The sequence below is a fragment of the Sus scrofa genome, chromosome 13 (assembly GCF_000003025.6).
Source record: "Sus scrofa isolate TJ Tabasco breed Duroc chromosome 13, Sscrofa11.1, whole genome shotgun sequence".
Lineage (NCBI taxonomy): Eukaryota > Metazoa > Chordata > Mammalia > Artiodactyla > Suidae > Sus > Sus scrofa.
The window spans coordinates 108765606-108788493 of record NC_010455.5 but is presented as its reverse complement, the minus strand read 5'-3'; the positions used below and the strand labels follow the sequence as shown (position 1 = coordinate 108788493).

Genomic DNA, 22888 nt, shown 5'->3' with positions numbered 1-22888 from the left:
AAATTTGGATAATGCTTATGGGGGCCTTTGTGTGTAGCTGTTTTAAAAGCTTTTTAGCTGTAGGATCATCACTCAGAGTAGATTTTTGAAGCTTAAAGATATAAAACAGATGTTTTAGCTAGAAACTATGAGAATATTGGTAAAGGAAAGAGAAAGATTCATCTTCTGGAGGTGACCTTTCAGGTATGACACCTGGAGAGAAGAAGGATACAGGGAAGGAGCAGGGACTGAGTAGGGCTACTTGAGAACATTAAGAGGTGCTAGCTAGGTAAGGGCAAAGGAACAGGAATTGAGCTTGACTGATAAATGTATTTGATAAAGAAAAAAGAGAAGATGAAAGATAAAGATCAGAGAGTATGAAATCAGGAAAGGATGGAAGAAAAGGAAGGAAATTCAAGAAACTTATCTTAAACCACCCCCCAAAACCAAACACAAATTTATCCTTAAAAAAACCCACACACACAGCTGATCCCAAGTTGTTTCTGCAAGACTATTCAACCACTGTTTATAACAGCAAAGCAAAACTCAAATAACAAGAAACCTACCCATGAAATGTCAAGAATTAGGGGTGGGTTAAAAATGATGCATCCTTATGATTTACTATTATGCGGCCATTAAAAATGTTCCTTGGGATAGGAGGAAGACAGTTTTCACTCTGTCTTTTCAATACTTGGTAAATGTTGTTTGCCTTAGGAATTTGTTACATGTTTAAAAAATAATACAGTAATAAATTTTCGTAATATGTTAAGTGAAATACAGGTTAAAATACTAACATCTATTTTTTAAATTTAAAAAAATTATTTTTAAAATATATACATGTATAGAAAAAGACAAAATGTACACATCAAATGATTCATATGGCATTATTTAAAGATTTTTCTGAATTTCTCAAATTTTAAGGAAAAAAATAAGGGAGTATCAAGTCTAGAAAGCAAAAAAACTTGAATTTGCTTAAAAACAGGTAACTGATTAATTTCAAGAAAGTAGTGGAGTTCCCGTTGTGGCTCAGCAGTAATGAACCTGACTGGTATCCATGAGGACATAAGCTTGATGCCTGGCCTCACTCAATGGGTTAAGAATCTGGTGTTGTGGTGTAGGTCACAGACGCAGCTCAGGTCCTGAGTTGCTGTGGCTGTGGTACCGACCAGCAGTTGTAGTTTTGATTCAACCCTTAGCCTGGGAACTTCCATATGTGGGTGTGGCCCTAAAAAGACCAAAAAAAAAAATTATATATATATATGTATATATGTATATATATATATAGTGAGGATACTGAGGATAAAGAAAAGAAATCAATGTGGGAGAAGGCTATCAGTTCTGTTGACAGAATAAACTAAGTCGACAGAGTCTCTTGTAGTTGGGAAGAGAATCTTCTCAACTACACTGACTTGATCTTCCGTGTTTGTCTTTTCATTGTCAAGTTTTAGCAAGAATATTGCTAAGAAGATTTAAGCAGAATCTCTCACCCTCAGTAGCTGGTCTCCCTCAATATCTGGTCAAGTTCCTCATCCCCAGCATCCTCTAAGTGATGTCTCATTACCTTGACCTGCCTTCAGAAAGAATTCTGGTATATCAGCTTAAACAGAATCTCCTCTTACCCCTGACATTCCTTCAATAATAGTCCATTCACTGACCTCCCACTTTCTTACCTGGCTGTAAGTTCCCACTTTGTTGTACTTGGAGTTGAGTCCAATCTCCACACACACTACCCCAATTAAAAAATCTCGTAATTGTGGTTCTGACACGTATTGCAATGGTCTTGAATAAAGTTGGCTTCACTGTTTTGTTTCGTTTTGTTTTTTCTGTCCTTTTAGGGGTGCATTGAGGGCATATGGAGGTTCCCAGGCTAGGAGTCGAATTAGAGCTGCAGCTGCCAGCCCACGCCACAGCAACACCAGATCCGAGCCATGTTTGCAATTATACCACAGCTTATGGCAATGCCAGATCCTTAACCCATTGAGCAAGTCCAGGGATCGAACTCAAGTCCTCAGGGATACCAGTCAGGTTCATTACTGCTGAGCTACAATGGGAATGCCAATATTTTGTTCTTTAAAAAGCCTCCCTGGACAAGACAAAAATCTTTTGATAGGCTGTCTGTCCTAAATTTTCCCTTGAAAAATGTTCACATTAACTACTGGGATTCAGAGATTTATTAAGATTTGATCTTTTCCCTGCATGATATTTTAAACTATGAATCAAGTTGTGTATATATGTTATACGCAAGTTACTGTGCAAGTCCTTCACAAGGCATCTTTGAGCTTGCTGTGTGATCTGGCCAGTTTTAGAAGTATTAGCAGGGCCTAAAGGAAACAAACCGTGATTTCTTTTCACTGACAGTCTCTGCTTTCCCACTTACACCCCAATTAATTCATAACCACACACCATACTTACTCTGCTTTCTCCCATAGGCCTTTCTTAGCTGATGATCTTCCTATTTTGCTTCAGTTTTACTGCCTTCAATTAACTTACTTTTGGTTCTTGGCATACCAAAACACCATGTGAATAAGCTCTGTGTGAAAGATGATAGACAACAAAAATAACCATCATTAACAGCCATCTCCATAACTAGAGTTCAGTGTAACTGTCTCTAGAGCTGTTTAGAAAAACGATAACTTTTTTGTGGGACTAGAACAAGTTTACTAATTGTTTTATATTTTTTCCAGCAAAAGCAAGGAGATACGTAGATTAAAATTCACCAAAGACCCTGAGATATGGGGTGCTGATAACATGGGCTTTGTTTATAGAAATTCTGCTTACACTACAGTTTTAACCCACAGGTTCTGAGTCTAAACTAGCAGTTCTCAAACTGTTTTGTTTTAGGATCTTTTGATACTTGTTGCCGGTTAATATAAGTAACATTTTTCTTATAATTATTACTCAAATGAATTTATCACATCTGTAGTTGTATAATGATCATAATAATCTGATTTCACAGGATTTCCATCCCACAGCCCAAGCACATCCCCCCACCCCCCAAACTGTCTCCTCCGGAGACCATAAGTTTTTCAATGTCTGCGAGTCAGTATCTGTTCTGCAAAGCAGTTCAGTCTGTCCTTTTTTCAGATTCCACATGTCAGTGAAAGCATTTGATGTTGGTGTCTCATTGTATGGCTGACTTCAAATAGCATGATAGTTTCTAGGTCCATCCATGTTGCTAAGAATGCTGGTATTTTGTTCCTTTTAATGGCTGAGTAATATGCCATTGTGTATATGTACCACATCTTCTTGATGCAGTCCTCTGTCGATGGACATTTAGGTTGTTTCCGTGTCTTGGCTATTGAAAATAGTGCTGTAGTGAACATTGGAGTCCATGTGTCTTTGCGAGTCGTGGTTTTCTCTGGATAGATGCCCAGGAGTGGGACTGCTGGATCAAATGGTAGTTCTATGTTTAGTTTTCTGAGGCATCTCCATACTGTTTTCCACAGTGGTTGCACCAACTTGCACTCCCACCAACAGTGTACTAGGGTTCCTTTTCCTCCACACCCTCTCTAGCACTTATTGTTTGTAGACTTTTGGATGATGGCCATTATGGCTGGTGTAAGGTGGTACCTCAGAGTGGTTTTGATTTGCATTTCTCTAATAATGAGTGGTGTTGAGCATCTTCTCATGTGTTTTTTGGCCATCTGCATGTCTTCTTTGGAGAACTGTCTGTTTAGATCTTCTGCCCATTTTTGGATGGGGTTATTTGTTTTTTTGGTATGGAGCTACAGAAGGTGTGTATAAATTTTGGAGATTAATCCCTTGTCAGTCGATTCACTTGCAAAGATTTTCTCCCATTCTGTGGGTTGCCTTTTTGTTTTGTTTAGGGTTTCCTTTGCTGTGCAGAAACTTTGAAGTTTGATTAGGTCCCATTTGTTTATTTTTGTTTTTACTGTCAGTACTCTAAGAGGTGGATCTGAGAAGGTGTTGCTGTCATTTATGTTGGAGAGTGTTTGGGCTATGTTTTCCTCTAAGAGTTTGATAGTGTCTGGTCTTATATCTAGGTCTTTAATCCATTTGGAGTTTATTTTTGTGTATGGTGTTAGGGAGTGTTCTAATTTCATTCTTTTGCGTGTGGCTGTCCAGTTTTCCCAGCACCACTTATTGAACAAGCTGTCTTTTCTCCCTTGTATATTCTTGCCTCCTTTGTTGTAGATGAGTTGGCTGTAGGTGCATGGGTTTAATTCTGGGCTTTCTATCCTGTTCCACTGATCTATAGTTCTGTCTTTGTGCCAGTACCATACAGTTTTGATGACTGTTGCTTTGTAGTATAGTCTGCAGTCCGGGAGCCTCATTCCTCCAGCTCCATTTTTCTTTTCCAGGATGTCTTTGGCTATTCTGGGCCTTTTGTGCTTCCAAACAAACTTTAAAATATTTTGTTCGAGTTCTGTGAAAAATGTCCTTGGTAACTTGATAGGGATTGCATTGAATGTGTAGATTGCCTTAGGTAGTATAGTCATTTTGATAATATTGACTCTTCCAATCCAAGAGCATGTATGTCTTTCCATCTATTTGTGTCATGTTTGATTTCTTTCATCAGTGGCTTGTAGTTTTCAGAGTACAGGTCTTTTGTCTCTTTAGGTAGGTTTACTTCTAGGTATTTTATTCTGGATGTGATGGCAAATGGAATTGCTTCCTTAATTTCCTTTTCTGATATTTTATTGTTAGTATATAGAAATGCCATTGATTTCTGTGTATTAATTTTGTATTCTGTGACTTTGCCAAATTCGTGGATGAGCTCTGACAGTTTTCTGGTGGAGTCTTTAGGATTCTCTAGGTATAGTATCATGTCATCTGCAAATAGTAATAGTTTTACTTCTTCCTTTCCAATTTGGATTCCTTTTATTTCTTTCACTTCTCTGATTGCTATGGCTAGGACTTCCAAAACTATGTTGAAGAGCAGTGGTGACGGAGGGCATCCTTGTCTTGTTCCTGATCTCAGTGGGAATTCCTTCAGCTTTTCACCATTGAGAATGATGTTCGCTGTGGGTTTGTCATATGTGGCCTTTATTATGTTGAGATAGGTTCCCACTATGCCCACTTTCTGAAGGGTTTTTATCAGAAATGGGTGTTGGATTTTGTCAAAGGCTTTTTCTGAGTCTATTGAGAGGATCATATGGTTTTTATTCTTCAGTCTGTTAATGTGGTGTATCACACTGATGGATTTGCAGATATTGAAGAACCCTTGCGTCCCTGGGATAAATCCCACTTGATCATGATGTACAATCCTTTTAGTGTATTGTTGGATGTAGTTTGCTAGGATTTTGTTGAGGATTTTTGCATCGATGTTCATCAGTGAAATTGGCCTGTGGTTTTCGTTTATTGTGGTGTCTTTGTCTGGTTTTGGTACCAGGGTGATGGTGGCCTCATAGAATGAGTTTGGGAGTATCCCTTCCTCTGCAATTTTTTGAAATAGTTTCATAAGGATAGGTGTTAGCTCTTCTCTAAATGTTTGATAGAATTCGCCTGGGAAGCTATCCTGTCCTGGACTTTTGTTTGTTGGAAGTTTTTTGACCACAGTTTCAATTTCAGTTCTTGTGATTGGTCCATTCATCTTTATTTCATCTAGGTTTAGCCTTGGAAGGTTGTACTTTTCTAAGAATTTGTCCATTTCTTCTAGGTTTTTACATTTTATTGGCATTAGTTGCATATAGAAGTCTCTTATGATCCTTTGTATTTCTGTGATGTCCACTGTTACTTCTTTTTCATTTCTAATTTTATTGATTAGAGTCCTCTCTCTTTTTCGCTTGGTATGTCTGGCTAGGGGTTTATCAATTTTGTTGATCTTTTCAAAGAACCAGCTTTTCGTTTCCTTGATCTTTTCTATGGTTTTCTTTGATTCTATTTCATTGATTTCTGCTCTGATCTTTATGTTTTCTTTCCTTCTACTAACTTTAGGTCTTGTCTGTTCTCTCTCGAGCTGCTTTCGATGTAAAGTTACCTTGTTTATTTGAGCTTTTTCTTGTTTCCTGAGGTGGGCTTGTATTGCTATAAACTTTCCTCTTAGAATGGATTTTGCTGCATCCTATAGGTTTTGGAGAGTTGTATCTTTGTTGTCATTTGCTGCCAGGTATTTTAAATTTCCTCTTTGATTTCTTTTTTTTTTTTTTTTTTCGTCTTTTTGCCATTTCTTGGGCCACTCCTGCAGCATATGGAGGTTCCCAGGCTAGGGGTCTAATCAGAGCTGTAGCCGCTGGCCTATAACAGAGCCACAGCAACGCGGGATCCGAGCCATGTCTGCGACCTACACCACAGCTCTCGGCAATGCCAGATCTGTTAACTCACTGAGCAAGGCCAGGGATTGAACCTGCAGCCTCATGGTTCCTAGTTGGATTCGTTAACCACTGCGCCATGATGGGAACTTCTCCTCTTTGATTTCTTCAGTGATCCATTGGATGTTTAGTAGCATGTTGTTTATAGTCTCCACGTGTTTGTGTTTTTTGCAGTTTTTTTTTCTTGTTGATTTCCAGTCGTATAGCGTTGTGGCCAGATACGATGCTTGATGTGATTTCAATTTTCTTAAAGTTACCGAGGTTGGATTTGTAGCCCAGGATATGATCAATCTTAGAGAATGTTCCATGTGCACTTGAGAAGAATGTGTATTCTGTTGCTTTTGGATGGAATGTCCTATAAATATCTATTAAGTCATTCTGGTCTAATGCATCATTCAGGGCCTGTGTTTCCTTGCTGGTTTTCTGTCTAGTTGATCTGTCCATTGCTGTAAGTGGGGTGTTAACATCCCCCACTATTATTGTGTTATTGTTGATTTCTCCTTTTAAGGTTGTTAGCAGTTGCCTTATATATTGTGGTGAACCTATGTTGGGTGCATAGATATTTAAAATTGTTATATCTTCTTCTTGGATTGATCCTTTGATCATTATGTAATGACCTTCTTTGTCCCTTAAAATATTCATTTTAAAGTCTCTTTTGCCTGATATGAGTATTGCTACTCCAGCTTTCTTTTGATTCCCATTTGCATGGACTATTTTCTTCCATCCTTTCACTTTCAATTTGTATGTGTCCCTAGATGTGAAGTGGGTCTCTTGAAGACAGCATATATGTGGGTCTTGTTTTTGTATCCTTTCAGCCAGTCTATGTCTTTTGGTTGGGGTGTTTAGTCCATTCACATTTAAGTTAATTATTGATATGTATGTTCTTATTGCCATTTTATTAATTGCTTTGGATTTGTTTTTGCTGCTCTTTTTTCTTTCCTTCTTCTCTTGTTCTTTTCTGCCTAGAGAAGTTCCTTTAGTATTTGTTGTAAGGCTGGTTTAATGTTGCTGAATTCTCTCAGCTTTTGCTTATCTGTGAGGTTTTGATTTCTCCTTCAAATCTGAATGAGAGCCTTACTGGGTAGAGTAATCTTGGTTGGATGTTTTTTTCCTTTCATCACGTTGAGTATATCATGCCACTCCCTTCTGGCCTGCAGAGTTTCTGCTGAAAAATCTGCTGATAACCTTATTAGGGTTCCCTTGTATGTTGTTTCTTTTTCCCTAGCTGCTTTCAAGATTTTCTCTGTCTTTAATTTTGGTCAGTTTGATTAGTATGTTTTTCGGGGTGTTCCTCCTTGGGTTTATTTTATATGGTACTCGTTTTGCTTCCTGAATTTGAGTGAGTGGTTCCTTTCCCATGTTAGGGAAGTTTTCGGCGATTATCTCTTGGAATAGTTTTTCTGTCCCCTTCTCTCTCTCGTCTCCTTCTGGCACCCCTATAGTATGGATGTTGCTGCATTTAACATTGTCCCAGAGTTCTCCAGAGTTCTTTTCAGTCTTTTTTCTCTTTTCTGTTCCATGTCCGTAATTTCCACTAATCTGTCCTCCACCTCACTTATTCGTTCTTCTGCCTCCTGTATTCAGCTGTTAGCTGCTTCTAGTGAATTTTTTATTTCAGCTATTTTGTATTTTGCATCTCTTCTTGTTTAAGTTTTATATCTTGTATCTCTTTGGTCAGTGTTGCCTGTAAGTTATCCATCTTTGCCTCCAGGTTATTTCCAATGTCTTGCATCATCTTCAGCATGGACACTCTAAAGTCTTTTTCCTGGAGGCTGAGAATCTCCTCCATGCTTAGCTGATTTTCTGGGGTTTTTCCTTTCTCCCTCATCTGAGGTATAGTTCTCTGTCTTTTCATTTTGATAGGTTTTTGGTGTGGTGACCTTTTTACAGATAATAGAGTTGTAGCCTCTCTTACTTCTGATGCCTGCCCCCCTGTGGCTGAAGTCAGTATGGGGGGCTTGCTGTAGGCTTCCTGATGGGAGGGGCTGATGCCTCTCCACTGGTAGGTGGAGCTGATTCTAATCCCTCTGGTGGGTGGGTCTTAGTCTCTGGATGGGATTAGAGGCAGCTGTGTGCCTGAGGGGTCTTTAGGTAGCCTGTTTATTGAGGGGTGGGGCTGTGATCCCACCTGGGTTGTTGTTTGCCCTGGGGCTTCTCAGCAGCTGACTGGGTTGGGCCAGATTGTCCCAAAATGGCCACCTCCAGAGAAAGGCAAGGCTTCTGAATATTCCGGACAGCTTTGCTTTCAATGTCCTTCCCTCACAACAAGCCACATCCACCCCTGTTTTCCCAGGATGTCTTTCAAGAACTGCAGTCAGATTTGACCCAGATTTCCATGGAGACTTTGCTCTGCCCTGTGACCCAGTGCATGTGAAATTCTGTGTGCGCCTTTTAAGAATGGGGTCTCTGTTTCCCCTAGTCCCATGGAGCTCCTGCACACAAGCCCCACTGGCCTTCAATGCCAGATGCTCCGGGGCTCTTTCTCCCCGTGCCAGATCCCCACACGTGAGAGTTTGATGTGGGGCTCTAACTCTCACTCCTGTAGGTGAGTCTCTGTGAACCAGTTAGTTTCCAGTCTGTGAAGCCTCCCACTCAGGGGGTATGGGGTTGTTTATATCACGAAATCGCCCCTCCTACCTCTTGATGTGGCCCTCTCTTTGTCTTCTGGAGTAGGATATCTTTTTTAAGGTTTCCAGTCCATTTGGTTGAAGAGTGCTCAGTCTTAAGTATAAATTTTGTTGTTTTTAGGAGAGAAGTTGAGCTCCAGTCCTTCTATTCTGTCATCTTAATCTCCATGTAACATTTTTTAAAGTGAAAAATGACCATTTTCCTAAACAAAAAAAATTGAGCAGAGTGGCACCTGTTTCACATTTCACAGATTACTGTCCAGCTCATCAGAAGATAGCTGAATTCTCATCTATGAAATCAGTCGTGATATCACACACAGCTTTTGGAAAGTCTGAACATTCATGGGAATTTAAGAGTAAAAAGGAAGAAAAGGTAAATGGCTTCATAACATCATTACAATCAAATAGTTGTTTTTTGCAGTGTCAGAAAAGTTTAACAAAACCATCTGCACTTAACAATAGGAAGGGAAGGTGAGCAGTCAACATTCATCTATTATACTGAAAATGGGATTAGCACTGTAGCTGGATTTGTTGAGCCTTGTGAGTGGAGAAAGCCTGTGGGAGAAATAATGTATTGAGCCTTGTCTAGGGGTTTTACATACTTTTAATCTAATCCTTACAACAATCATGAAAGGTAGATATTATTATTTTTCCCCATGTGGAAATGCTCAGGGGTTAACAAGCACATTTCCCTGAGATGCATGACTGCTAAGTGTTGAAGCTGAAGTTCAACCTCAGGTCTGGTTTCAAAGCTCATTCTCTTCAATCAGACAGAATTGAGTGGAAGAAATAATGTCATTCAACTCTGACAATTTTTTAAAGAAGCAGATGTTTGTTTTAATTTATTTACATACATAGTATAATTAGATTCAGTATAGAAAATTTAAATATAGAAAAGAAAGCTTTCTTTTTAACTTTTTTTTTTGGTCTTTTGTCTTTCTGAGGGCTGCACCCGTGGCATATGGAGGTTCCCAGGCTAGGGGTCGAATTGGAGCTGTAGCCACCGGCCTACACCAGAGCCACAGAAATGCAGGATCCGAGCTGTGTCTGTAACCTACACCACTGCTCATGGCAACAGTGGGATCCTTAACCCACTGAGCAAGGCCAGGGATCGAACCTGCAACCTCATGGTTCCTAGTCGGATTCTTTCCACTGCACCACGACAGGAACTCCTTATTTTTAAAATTGGTAATATATTTTCATGGTATAGAATTCAAGTTAAACAAAAGTGTAAACCGTGAAAATGATCCATCCTATCCATTTTTTCAACATCTCTTACCCCTACTCATCACTATCCAGCCTAGTTTCCCTCCTACATAAAACCAGTGTATCTTTCAGAGATGTTCTAAAACAAGGTTTTAAAAAATGTTTGAAATTTCCATGTTGCTAAGACAAATAGCAAGGGATTTTTGATTTGTCCTTTCCCAGGTCTCCCTTATAATCTGATAAAATCAGGTAACAGTTGCAAAGATAGAATACAATGAAACATGAATCAATGATTATTCAGACTGCAGGAACAATTTCCAGCAACCCAAACATAAGGCTGGGTATAAGGAAAGTCAGTGGAACCAGACAGGAACACAGCTAAGTAGGAATTACCACAAAGTGATTTTTAGTTTTCTCCTGAGGTATAGAATTTTTATTTTTTTCCTGGGTGCTCACCCATGCCTGCTCCTTGCTCTGCTTCTAAGCTCACTGGAAGATTTTAGTTCCTTGACCCTTATAATGTGGCTATTTCTCACCAATGGGCTATGAAGCCAAAGCATGTAATTCCAGATGAGACCCCCTTCAGTCTTCTCTTCCCCTACCATAGGAGAAGAACAGGCCATGTGTTCCAGACAATACAGCTATAGATAGTGGGACCTGGTCAACCTGGATCCTTGAGTGACTGTGTGAACTCAAAACCCCTAGTGATTCAGAAAGAATGTACAGTGTAAGCAAGAAATAAAGCTTGTTTTATCAAACTGCAAGGACTTGGTAATTATTGTTACGGCTTATCCTGACACACAAAATTCCTTACAATCCTGTGTACCCTTAACGTTCCTTTAACAATTAGCAAGTGTTATTTATATTATCAGAATTTATAAAAGTTATAGTACAAAAAAGAACTTTGAAAAGAAGCAATGCAAATATAAGAGAATCAGCAAAATCGAAATTCAGTTTTAATTTCCACTAAATTAGCTGCTTTTGCACTGTATTGTTCTGATATACTTGCTTTTATTGGAAAAGAAGGTCTTGAGTCAGTGACCTAGGTTTCCACCTTAAGAAGAGTAAATTAAACCCATGGTAAGCTAAAGGAAGGATATAGTAAAGAGCAGAGAATAATGAAATTTTAAAGACAAACAGAAAAGAGAAAACTGGTTCTTTGGAGGGAAAAAAAAACCAACAACCAATAAAATTATAAACCTCCATCCAAACTGAGAAAGAACTTACCAAAATTAGGAAAGAGAGGATCTCACTATAGATCCTACAAACATTAAAAAGATAATAGACTATTAAGAATAATTTTATTCCAATAAAAGAGAACTGTGATGAAACAGACAAATTTCCAGAAAGACACAAATAACCAAAGTCATTCAAAAAGATGCCTAAAAATTCCTATTAAACTGACTTTGTACTTTAAGAGATTCCCACAAAGACAATTCTAGGAGGTCCCCCTGTGGCACAGTAGGACTGAAAGTGTCTCTGCAGCAGCAGGGATGTAGTTTTGATCTCTGGTCCTCACAGTGAGTTAAGGATCCATTGTAGGTTGCAACTCCGGGTTGGATTTGATCCCTGGCTGGAGAACGCCATATACCATGGGGTGGCCAAAAGAGGAAAAAAAAGAAAGAAAGAAAATTCTTGACTCAGATGTCTTCACCGATGAATTCTACCAAACTTTTAAGGAAGAAATTCCAAACTTAAAGAAGAGAAGAAACACCTTCCAACTCACTTTCCAAGACCAGAATTATCCTTATAACAAAACCAAAGACATTTCAAGAAAGTTAAGTTATAAAGCATTATCCCTCAAGAACACAGCAAAAATCCTTAAGAAAATATATACTATGAAGTTAAATTCATTAATTCATAAATAATATAACCTAATACATCACAGTTTATGCAAGCTTGGTTTAACATTAGAAAATCAATATAATTCATCATGTTAATAAAATAAAGAGGAAAACTACAATCATCTAATTAGATAAAGAAAAAGCATTTAACAAAATCCAACCTGATAAAAACTCTTAGAAGGAGTTCCCACTGTAGCTTAGTGGGTTAAGAACCTGACAAGTATCTATGAGGATGTGAGTTCAATCCCTGGCCTCACTCTGGGTTAAATATCCAGCGTTGCCATGAGTTGTGGTGGGAGTCACAGATGCAGCTCGGATCTGGCATTGCTGTGGCTGTGGTGTAGGCCTGCAGCTGCAACTCTGATTTGACCCCTAGCCCGGGTATGTCCATATGCTGCACATGCATCTTTAAAAAAGAAAGAAGAAGAAGGAAAAAAAAAAAAAAAAAAAAAAAAAAAAGCTCACAAAACAGAAGGGAACTTCCCAACTAGATAAAAAGCATCTGTAAAAAATCTAAATTTAACCTCAAAGCAAGGATGTCCATCCCCCAACCTTCCTCATTTTATTAGATGTCCTAGCCAGTGCAACAAGGCATTAACAAGAAATAAAAGGCAGCAGTTCCTTTCGTGGCTGTGGCACAGCGGAAGCAAATCTGACTAGGAACCATGAGGTTGCGGGTTCGATCCCTGGCCTCGCTCCATGTGTTAAGGATCTGGTATTGTTGTGAGCTGTGGTGTAAGTCGAAGAGGCGGCTCAGATCTGGTGTAGGCTGGAAGCTGTAGCTCTGATTGGACCCCTAGCCTGGGAACCTCCATATGCTGCAGGTGCGGCCCTAAAAAACAAAAACAAAACAAAAAAGAAAAAAGAAAAAGGAATAAAAGGCATGTAGACTAAGGGAAAAAAAGCAAAGCTGTCTTTAATCATGGGTGATATGATCACATACTTAGAAAATCTACAATAAAAACTACTAAAAGTAACAAGTGAATTTAGCAAGGTTGCAGGTTAATTTTTTAAATATTGTACTATATACCAGGTTAAACAATTGCAAAATGAAATGACATTTGTAATAGCATTAGAAATATGAAACATTAGGGATCAACTTGACAAAGCACATGCAAGCACAGTATTCTGAAAATTTAAAACACTGCAGAAATAGCACTTGGGTTTGTTTTTAATTTTTGTGCAAAGACTTATAGACAGGTGCAAAACCAAATCCTCTTTTGCAACCCAGAACTCACTGTTCAGTCTGAGTTTTGATATGGATAAGAAGGAACATGATATCTAAAACAGCTTCAAGTGATGGGGTACTGAGACATATAAAGGTTGCTTCCAGGACTACAGAATTGAGAATTTAAAAGCATAGGATATGAGGGAAATCAGCAGCTATACTTATTTAGTACTCTAATTTTAACATTGACATGAAACAAGGATGATTTCTGGGGTTTTTTTTAGGCTTTTATCTTGAGAACACAGTGTCTGGACTTTAAAAAGGTACTCACATATTCCAATGATCTGTACTGTTCTGGAGTGTGACAGCTTAGTGAATATGATTTGAACTTAATGCCTAAGTTGAGAACCAGGCAGATCCATCTCTTCTGACCCTAAACATGATCCTAAAGTTTAAAATGCTTCAGGAAACCGAATCACAAAGAATACAGGGGGGGAATTTTTGAAGTGTGTCCATATTCCATTGAGATCAAAGAAGCCCAATTAAAAGAACTATAGGCTGACATGACAACGATGGATTGAGCAAACCTTCTTTTTGAAAGGGCCATCTTGAAGATTTTCACTTAAACATTGGAGGAACTAGGGTGGCTGACAGTGGAAAGAATCAGCAAGTGAAATTCCTTACAAATTTGTTGACTTAAATAATTCCGCCTATGTTGTACATAATAAAAAAATCTTTACACTTAAAGAAAACACTGAAAAAATTAAAGCTTTGTTAGGATGGGCATGTGTGTTGGTATGCATACACAAATTGATAAGCTGGGCTATAAAATCAAGCTTCCAGGACATTTCCCAGAAAATGTAGAACAGGATAAAAGGATAAGAAAATAGAGAACGAATCCAGCAGGTGCAAAGTGTGAACAGGAGTCACAGAAAGGAAATAAACTGGAGGGGAAGGAATCAAGGAAGAAAAGGTTGTAACACTTTCTAGAACTGAAGGTCTTTTCAAGATTGAAAATCTTCCACCTTGATGGAAGAAAACAGGCTCACACTGAGACACCTCAGAAATTTCAAAACAGTGATAAAGAGAAGAGGTAACTAATTTCCCAAGAGAATACAAGTTTCAGTCAAAGAACTGAGATATGGAAGTGGATATTTTGAAATCAGGTAAATTAAGGGAAAAAATAAAGCATTTATCGTGCCTTGTATGAGATGTACCACTGGGAGCCAAGTAGCAGATGAGGGGAAGCATCTCATTAAAGAGTGTTCAGACTTATAAATGGAAACTAAGTTGTGGACCTGGAATTTCACCTACAAATGAACAGATGTAAGCCTGAAGCACCTCTTGCTATCATCATCTCAAGAGGAGAGAAACTAGACATTCTGTGCCTCCTACAGGCTGAACCTAAGTGATAAAATCTCTGGGTCCAGCTGCCAACTGGAAAGAAATGCAGAATACTGGAGACAATCTGGATTTCTATCACCGAGTGATTGGATAAACAGAGGAGTGGTACATCCATGCAATGGAACACTACTCAGCAATAAAAGGGAGGAACAATCAATACATTCAACAGTACAGATGGACTCAAAATAATTATGCCGAGTGAGCGAGGCCAGGCTAAAAGAAGGCATGCTGCATTATATCCCATTCATTTAAAATCCTAGAGAACACAAATTCACCTAGAATGACAGGAAGCAGATAATTAATTGCTGAGGAGCCAGCGAGGGGGAGGAGGGAGAAATTACAAAGGGGCACAGGGAACTTTGGGGGTGATAAATGTGTTTACTCTCCCGAAGGTTGTGGTGTTTTCATGGGTGTAGACATATGGCAAAGGGTATCAAACTGTACACATTAAGTGTGTGCGGTTTGTTGTATGTCAATTACACCTCAATAACGCTGTTCTTAAACAAGGAAGTAAGTTCAGAGGACAGAGGAACACACTGAGCTGCACTGTGAGTGTGTAATCAGCAAAGGTGACAGAAGAAAACTTGGAAGTCAGGTGGTCCAGGTTTTCAACTGAAGGAATGCAGAGTTTTTTTGTTTGTTTGTTTGCTTGTTTTTTAACGCCAGTACCTGAGGTATAGGGAAGTTTCTGGGCTAGGGGTTGAACTGGAGTTACACCTGAGGCCTATGCCACAGCCATAGCCAGGCTGAATACTAACCCACTGAGGGAGGCCAGGGATTGAACCTGCATCGTCATGGACACTATGTCAGGTTCTTAACCTGCTGAGCCAAAATGGGAACTCCTCAAATACTTTTTTTTTTAGGGCCACATTCTCGGCATATGGAGGTTCCCAGGCTGGGGTTGAACTGGAGCCACAGCTGCTGGCCTACACCACAGCCACAGCAACACAGGATCCAAGCCATGTCTGCGACCTACACCGCAGCTCACAGTACCGCCATATCCTTAACCCACTGTGCGAGGCCAGGGATCAAACCTACATCCTCGCAGATGCTAGTCAGATTCGCTTCCACTAAGCCACAACGGGAACTCCAATCAAATATTTTTTTAAAGAAAGGGTAAGACTAAGGTCTCCAGGGATACACACTTAGGTGATAAAATTATTTTCAGAATTGCGAGAAAAGGATTACTCTGAGTTGTTATTTGGAAAAAGGGGTTTGAGGAGCAGAAGTCCAGCTCTTTATCTGAGTGGTAGGTACCATGGTGTTTACTTATGATCATTCATTAAGCTAGATATTTTTATGCATGGCTTTCTGTATTTTATTTTTTAGTAAAAAGAGATAGAGAGATGAGAATGGGGTTAGCTCCTCAGCAACACTGGAGGCCAGAGATACCTTTTATTCTAAGGGATTGTTAAGTTCAACCAAATAGCAACACTTTCTTGTAAAAAAAAAAAAAAAAAAAAAAAACCCAAAAAACCAAAAAAACCATAGGCAAAAATCAAAAGAAAACAACAAACTAAGAAAAAACATTAAAAAATACTATCTCTTAGTATAAATGGAATAACTCCTCTGAAAAGCAATTTGACAGTATCCATCAAAATTACAAACATACTTATATGTCCTTTGAGCCAACAATCTCCTAAGGATTGCATACATGAAAAATTGTTTATGAGATTTTTCATAGAAATACTGTTTATAATAACCAAAGAATAGAAATAGCCTAAATATCCATCAATAAGGAAACCATTAAATAAATTATAATACATATATCCAATGTAATACTAAGCAATTATCTTTTAAAAATGAGGAAACTCTCCATGTACTGACAGGGACATGTCTCTGAGACACACTGTTAAGGAAAAAAGCAAGATACAGAACAGTGCAGAGAATAAACCACCGTCTGTGTAAAAGGGGTGAAAAAAACCCACATAGTTCCATATATGCATCAAGAAACCCTGTGAGTTCTTGTCATGGCTCGGAGGGTTATGAACTCGCCTAACATCCATGAGGATACAGGTTTGAACCTTGGCTGGGCTCAGCAGGTTAAGGATCCCACTTAACCTCTAGCCTGGGAAATTCCATATGCTGCTAGTGTGGCCTTAAAAAGAAAAAAAAAAAAAAAAAAAAAAAAAAAAAGACACCCTGGAAGGACACTTAAGAAGTTAGAAACAACAGTTACAAGGTTGGGATCATGGAAGGGATGGATGGAGACCTCATACCTTTTCCTACTATTAAAATTCTGCTAACCGTGTGAATGTATTAAGTATTCAAAAAATTAGATACCCTGAATAAAGAAAAAAACTAAAGTTATCTACAAATTGGTACAGCTCTCAACTATACAAACTATGTATCTGGTTTACTTTAAAAAGCTTTTTTAAAATCTTTAATGAAAAAATTAACTTCCAATATAGAATTCTCTACTAAGCTAAGCCAATTAGTTTAAATAAAGGCAATTAAGTGTAGATATAATGCAAAGCCATTTTTAGATATGTGAAGTCTCAAAACTGCCTACATCGCATGAAGTTCTTAGGAAGCAAATGGAAGGCATACCTCATCATACTGAGGGAATAAACTAAGAAAGGGAACAAGGAGTTCCCCTGTGGCATAGCGAGTTAAGGATCTGGCATTGTCACTGATGTGGCACCGGTTTGATCCCTGGCCTGGGAACTTCCACATGCCATGGGCACAGCCAAATAAAAAAGAAAGGAAAGGAAAAGGAGAAAGAGACAGATGTGGGATCCAGGAAACGGGATGCAGTGAAGAGTGGAGGAAAGCTCCCCAGGTGGGAGGAAGATAAGCTACACCAGGTGGAGGGCACACACCCCAAATTAGTGCATGTGGCTATCCAAGAAACTTCTCCAGTATGCAAATTCTAAATATCTTTGAGTGTATTAAAAGAGATTTAAAGAATAAGGAAGTGTTTGTGGCTGAATCTGTGGCATAAAGAAACAAGAAAAAATCCTACTCAAAAAAGTTGTTCAGGAAAGGAAATGTAATATATGACATTGGTAGATTTTGCAGTCACTTTACCGTTATGATAAACATGTACTGATCTAACCCCCACTGTAACATGGTTATGTTGACAGTATGGGGCCTGGAAATTGCTCCTGGGTACAGTGATGGTATACTGGGGTTTGTCAGCAAGGTACAAGAGGCTTACATAATCATCTTCCCTTTAGGAAGTCAACAAGTGAGGCTTAACGTGAAAACTGCAGTATGAGCCTGTTATCAGAGGTACAGGTATAAATACCACCAGCCAAAGGAGCTGAGGTTACCTGTGGGGAGCAGGCAGACAATGGCACTTTTTTCTCCCCCAGAATAAGCCTTGCGACCCAACTAGACAATCCTTGAAAACTGCAGTTTTGTTACTTGGGTAAATATTACAATTATATTTAAAAATGAAAATACAGAAATTTTATTTTAAAAGAGAAGACTGTATTTCATTAACCTACTTTAGGGTACAATGTTCCCCATCATTTTTTGTATCTCAAGTCAGGATGCCACTGAAAGACCATCAGAGGAGTCTGGTCACTGCTTGAAAACAATCTCCATTGACACCTTCTGGTAAGATCAGGAAGTACCAGAATTTGCAGCTTGGAAGAAAATCTCAGACATAATAATGGAACACTTTTCACGACACAGGGGATGATATTGGGGGAAAAAACAGGCACTGAAGACAAAAACTGAACGTAATTCAGAAAAGCTGGACACTCAATGTGAAGAAGTTCTAGGAAGAGCTTAATCACTTTATTTTGCTTCTGTCTCCCTAATTAGGCATATACAAAAAAGGTATGACCAAAATATATATATACATATATTTTGACCAAATATGTCTAAAGAAGCTCTTTCAATATAACAATTCTAAGTTAAAAAAGACACTTCATCATGATTTGACATGATATTTTTCTTTTCAGTGATATGTAAATAATAATGTCTTACAACTGGTGGCATGTTGGACTGGATGAAATATGGTAATAAATCTCAAAATAAAAATATATTGTAAATTAAAAAAAACATTCAGTGATGTTATATACGCATTTAAAACAATGTCTTTGAGGCCTATTTAATGAAATAGAGAACTGTCAATAATACGGAACGAAAAGAAGCAACATTAAAAACTACATATGGTAATTCGATTTTGTTTAAATATATATAGGTTGGATGAACACATGCCAAATTTTAACAGTGCTTATTCTAGGTCTCCCTATATTTTCCCACTTTTCCTACCATGATTTTTTAATTTTATGATGAGATAGCCATTTACCTAAATACTATAAAACCACTATTTTATCCATCAAGTAACCTAATAATACTCTCTAACACAGTTTATATTAAAATTTTCCCAATTGCCCTAATAGTCTTCTTCATAGATTTCTTTAAAAAGCCCAAGATCCGATCATGGGTAACACCGCTGTATTTACTTTTTACATTATTTCAGTCTTTTTTAATTTAGAAGCTTCCCTGTCATTTTTTTCTTTTTTGATCCTTTATGCCACTAACATTTTTGAAGACTCTGGGTCAACTGTCTTATGGAATATTTCACAGTCTGTATTTGTCTGTTCCCTCTGTATCAGATGAACATGAGATTATATGTCCCAGTGCATCAGTTTATCCCATTACTCATCATATGAAGTTAGACCACGTCTGATGAAGAAGCTGTCTGCCATATTTCCCCACTGTAATCAATAAGTAATCTCTAGTGATACCTTGAGACTCTTGGATAATGCTGTTCCCCAACAAGGTACCACCTAATAGTTCTAGCACAAATCAATCCCTATAATGGGAACGGCAAAACAGTGATTTTTCTACTTCTATGATTCATTCTGCTTTTACAATCTGGCATTTTCCCCCCTGGAAATATATAATAGATTCATGGCTTTGTTTTTTATTCACCACGTTATAATTCACTTCCATCACTATTCTTTTGAATGGCTGGGCTTTCCCACATACATCTTGTCAAGCGTTCCCTCCACCTGAAACTCTCTCTACTCTTGCCATGTCCAGTCTTTAAACATTTGTTGTTTTCGGGCATCCCGTACTTCTTCTGACCCAGAGTCATTTTTTTCAAAAAGACCTAGTTCCTCTTAGTAAAAAACAGTATTTATTTATTTATTTATTTATTAGGGCCACACCTCTGACACACAGAGGTCTTCAGGCTAGGGGTCAAACTGGAACTGCAGCTGCAGGCCCAAGCCACAGCTCACTGCAACTCCAGATCCTTAACCCACTAAGCAAGACCAGGGATCGAACCCCCATCCTCATGGATATTAATTGGGTTCTTAACCTGCTGAGCCACAATGGGAACTCTAAAAACAGTATTTAAAAGGCAAAACCTGAGCATGAGGTGTGCACACTGCTATTGAGGCATCTTTGTCTAGGCCCTTTTAGTGGGCAGGGCTAGAAATTTTTTTTGTTAAATCAAATACTGATATATTAAATACTGATACTGATAACTTCCAATTCAAAACTAACATCCCAGGATTCTTTCTTATATTATTCTATATTTTTATTTCATTCTCCCATAGTGATAACCTGGTTCCCCACTTATATTAAAATATTGATTTGTTCAAATTACAATCCATATTAAATAGTTTTCCAAGTTACAATGCTGATACCATTGGCCACAACTAACCATAAAAATGCAACTGCCAGAGTTCCCGTCGTGGCACAGTAGTTAACGAATCCGACTAGGAACCATGAGGTTGAGGGTTCGGTCCCTGCCCTTGCTCAGTGGGTTAAGGATCTGGCGTTGCCGTGAGCTGTGGTGTAGGTTGCAGACGCGGCTCGGATCCCGCGTTGCTGTGGCTCTGGCGTAAGCTGGTGGCTACAGCTCCGATTAGACCCCTAGCCTGGGAACCTCCATATGCTGAGGGAGCGGCCCAAAGAAACAGCAAAAAGACAAAAAAAAAAAAAAAAAAAAAAAATGCAACTGCCCCCCACCCCAACTCTTTTTGCCCTAGATTCTATCCTACTACAGGTACAGAGTTTTGAGAATTGTGTTAAAATTTTACTTAAATTCTTTTTTTTCTTTTATTGTTATATAATCACTTTGATATACTGTTTTGGATTATTAGTAATTGAATACAATAATGTGTATTCAATTACAGGCTTTGCTTTGTTTTCATTTTTATTTAATTTTATGTAATTGGATATGTAAAATATTAACGCAAATCAAAGTTGAAACCATACGAAAACAGCTATTCAGAGAAATCCCATTTCCACTCTTATCTGCTCCACCACATCCAACAGCCCCTTATCACTTGTTTCTGGTTTATAGTTATTAAGCACTTTCTACAAAAATGACTTGTGGAGCTGTTTTCTCTGGAATAATTACTAGAAGTAGGACTGCTAGGTCAAAGGGTAAATGCATACATACTTTTGTCAGATATTGCCAATTCTCCTCCATAAGCCTGCTGGCCATTCTCTAGTGATGATTTAACTAGTATTAAATTAAATTGAAGGTATGTAGTCTCTTTATTCTAAATTCTACTTTGATGAACAATTAATTACCAATTTAACTGTTTCTTAGAGGTATGGCAGAAATGGTGAGTGGTTCTCAAAATTTGTGCTCTCTTCTTTTTCTAAAGCACAGAGCTGACCTATATTTCCCAGTCTCCTCTGCAGTTAGTTATGGCCATATGACTGACTTCTAGCCAATGGGATGTGTAGCCACTTCTGGGCAGAGCTCATCTCCCTTCCTATAGTCAACTTGAAAACTCTGAAGTCATGGGTAAGGCAACAGAGCTACCTGAGTGTAAAGGGCCAGCCAATGGCCTGAAATACCACCCAGGACTGTTACATGAGAGAAATAAACTTGTGCTGAAGTGTTACCATTATATATATATATATTTTTTTTTTTTTTTTTCTTTTTAGGGCTACAGGTACAGCCTATGGATGTTCCCAGGCTAGGGATCGAATTGGAGCTGCAGCTGCCAGCCTACACACAGTCACAGCAACATCAGATCTGAGCCACATCTGTGACCTACACCACAGCTCATGGCAATGCGGATCCTTAAGCCACTGAACAGGGCCAGGGACTGAACCCGCATCCTTATGGATACCAACTGGGTTCTTAACCTGCTGAGCCACCAGGGAAACTCCTGAGCCACAACATTATTAACCTACTTTTACAGCATTGTAGCCTATCCTATTTAATACAAAATATTCTAACTGCTTCTTTTTCAGATTCCTTCCATCTTGCTGCATATGTCCCTGCTTCTATTTCACAATTTTTATCTATTGTAAGCTTTCACTGTATCTTTTGCCTACTCTCAGCCTCATATAAATATTTTTAACCAGAGCACTGACTTATGAGACATGGTACTCTGCATATATATGTATTAGAGTTCTTGATAGCTCAGCTGCCTTTTCTTTTTCTCTTTTTTTTTTTGTCTTTTGTCTTTTTAGGGCCGCACCCAAGGCATACAGAGTTCCCCAGGCTAGGGATCCAGTCGGTGCATAAGCTGCCAGCCTAGGCCATAGCCACAGCAACTTGGGGTCCAATCCTCATCTGTGACCTACACCATAGCTCACAGTAATGCCAGATCCTTAACCCACTGAGCAAGGCCAGGGACCGAACCCACATCCTCAAGGATGCTAGTCTGGTTCGCTAACCACTGAGTCATGTCGGGAACTCCCAGCTGCCTTGTTATTCACCATGGCCAGGGGCTTTTTTCTGTCAGGAAGAGGCACAAAGCCAATCATTCTCCCATTTGAACTCTGCTTACAAAATTAATTAGCTTTCATTTGACATGTCCAGTCTTAGTACCCAAATTGTCCAGGTCATACTGACGTCTGTTTCTGGCATTTCTGGCACACACAGAAACATACACATAATACATCGCTAGTCATGGATTAAAGTTTACTAAATAGAACTGGGTCCCAGGCTGACCTCTGAAGGGTTAACTGGTAAGAGCACACCCAGCACCATATCCTTGATGTCTCTGACTTTTCCACCATCCAACTGTGGTATCATATAAGCTAAACTATGTTTTCCTGAGTTATTGATGATTATGTTATTCATAATTAAATCGACAGCATGAGAAAGTCAAGATATATGTGCCCTGATTCCTCCACATCCTTAAAAATTCTTGAAAAATTAGGTTACGTTGATATGATTTAGGTTTCCACACTGCTAACATTAATTTTTACCCAATGCCCCAGGTTTGCTTGTAAATTAATATTCTGGTGATGTATATTTTTACATATCTCTCCCTCACAATGTGATTGTGTCTTATTTTACTGCAAATTCTACACCTGTATATTCAGCTCATCATTTTGGTGGGAACAGGTAAATAATACAAGTACAATGTTTAGAATTAAGGAGAAAGGAGTACCTTGTACTAATTCGGTTTTGCCATCAAATTTTAAGAAAGATATCAAAGATAT

General features: G+C 38.6%; 1 protein-coding gene across 6 annotated transcripts in view; it reads right to left on the bottom strand.

Moving 5' to 3' along the window:
* Positions 1-22888, bottom strand: part of GPR160 (G protein-coupled receptor 160) — a 47836-nt gene that overhangs the window by 5657 nt on the left and 19291 nt on the right. For 4 of the 6 annotated variants that reach the window (XM_021069792.1, XM_021069791.1, XM_021069793.1 and 1 more), the window contains one exon: positions 2392-2509. The exons of 1 other annotated variant lie outside the window; for it this stretch is intronic. The gene's annotated coding sequence lies outside the window, so the exon portion shown is untranslated. Of the gene's footprint in view, positions 1-2391; positions 2510-8888; positions 8933-22888 lie in introns of those variants that run through there. One more of the 6 variants, XM_021069794.1, reaches the window with a different exon arrangement.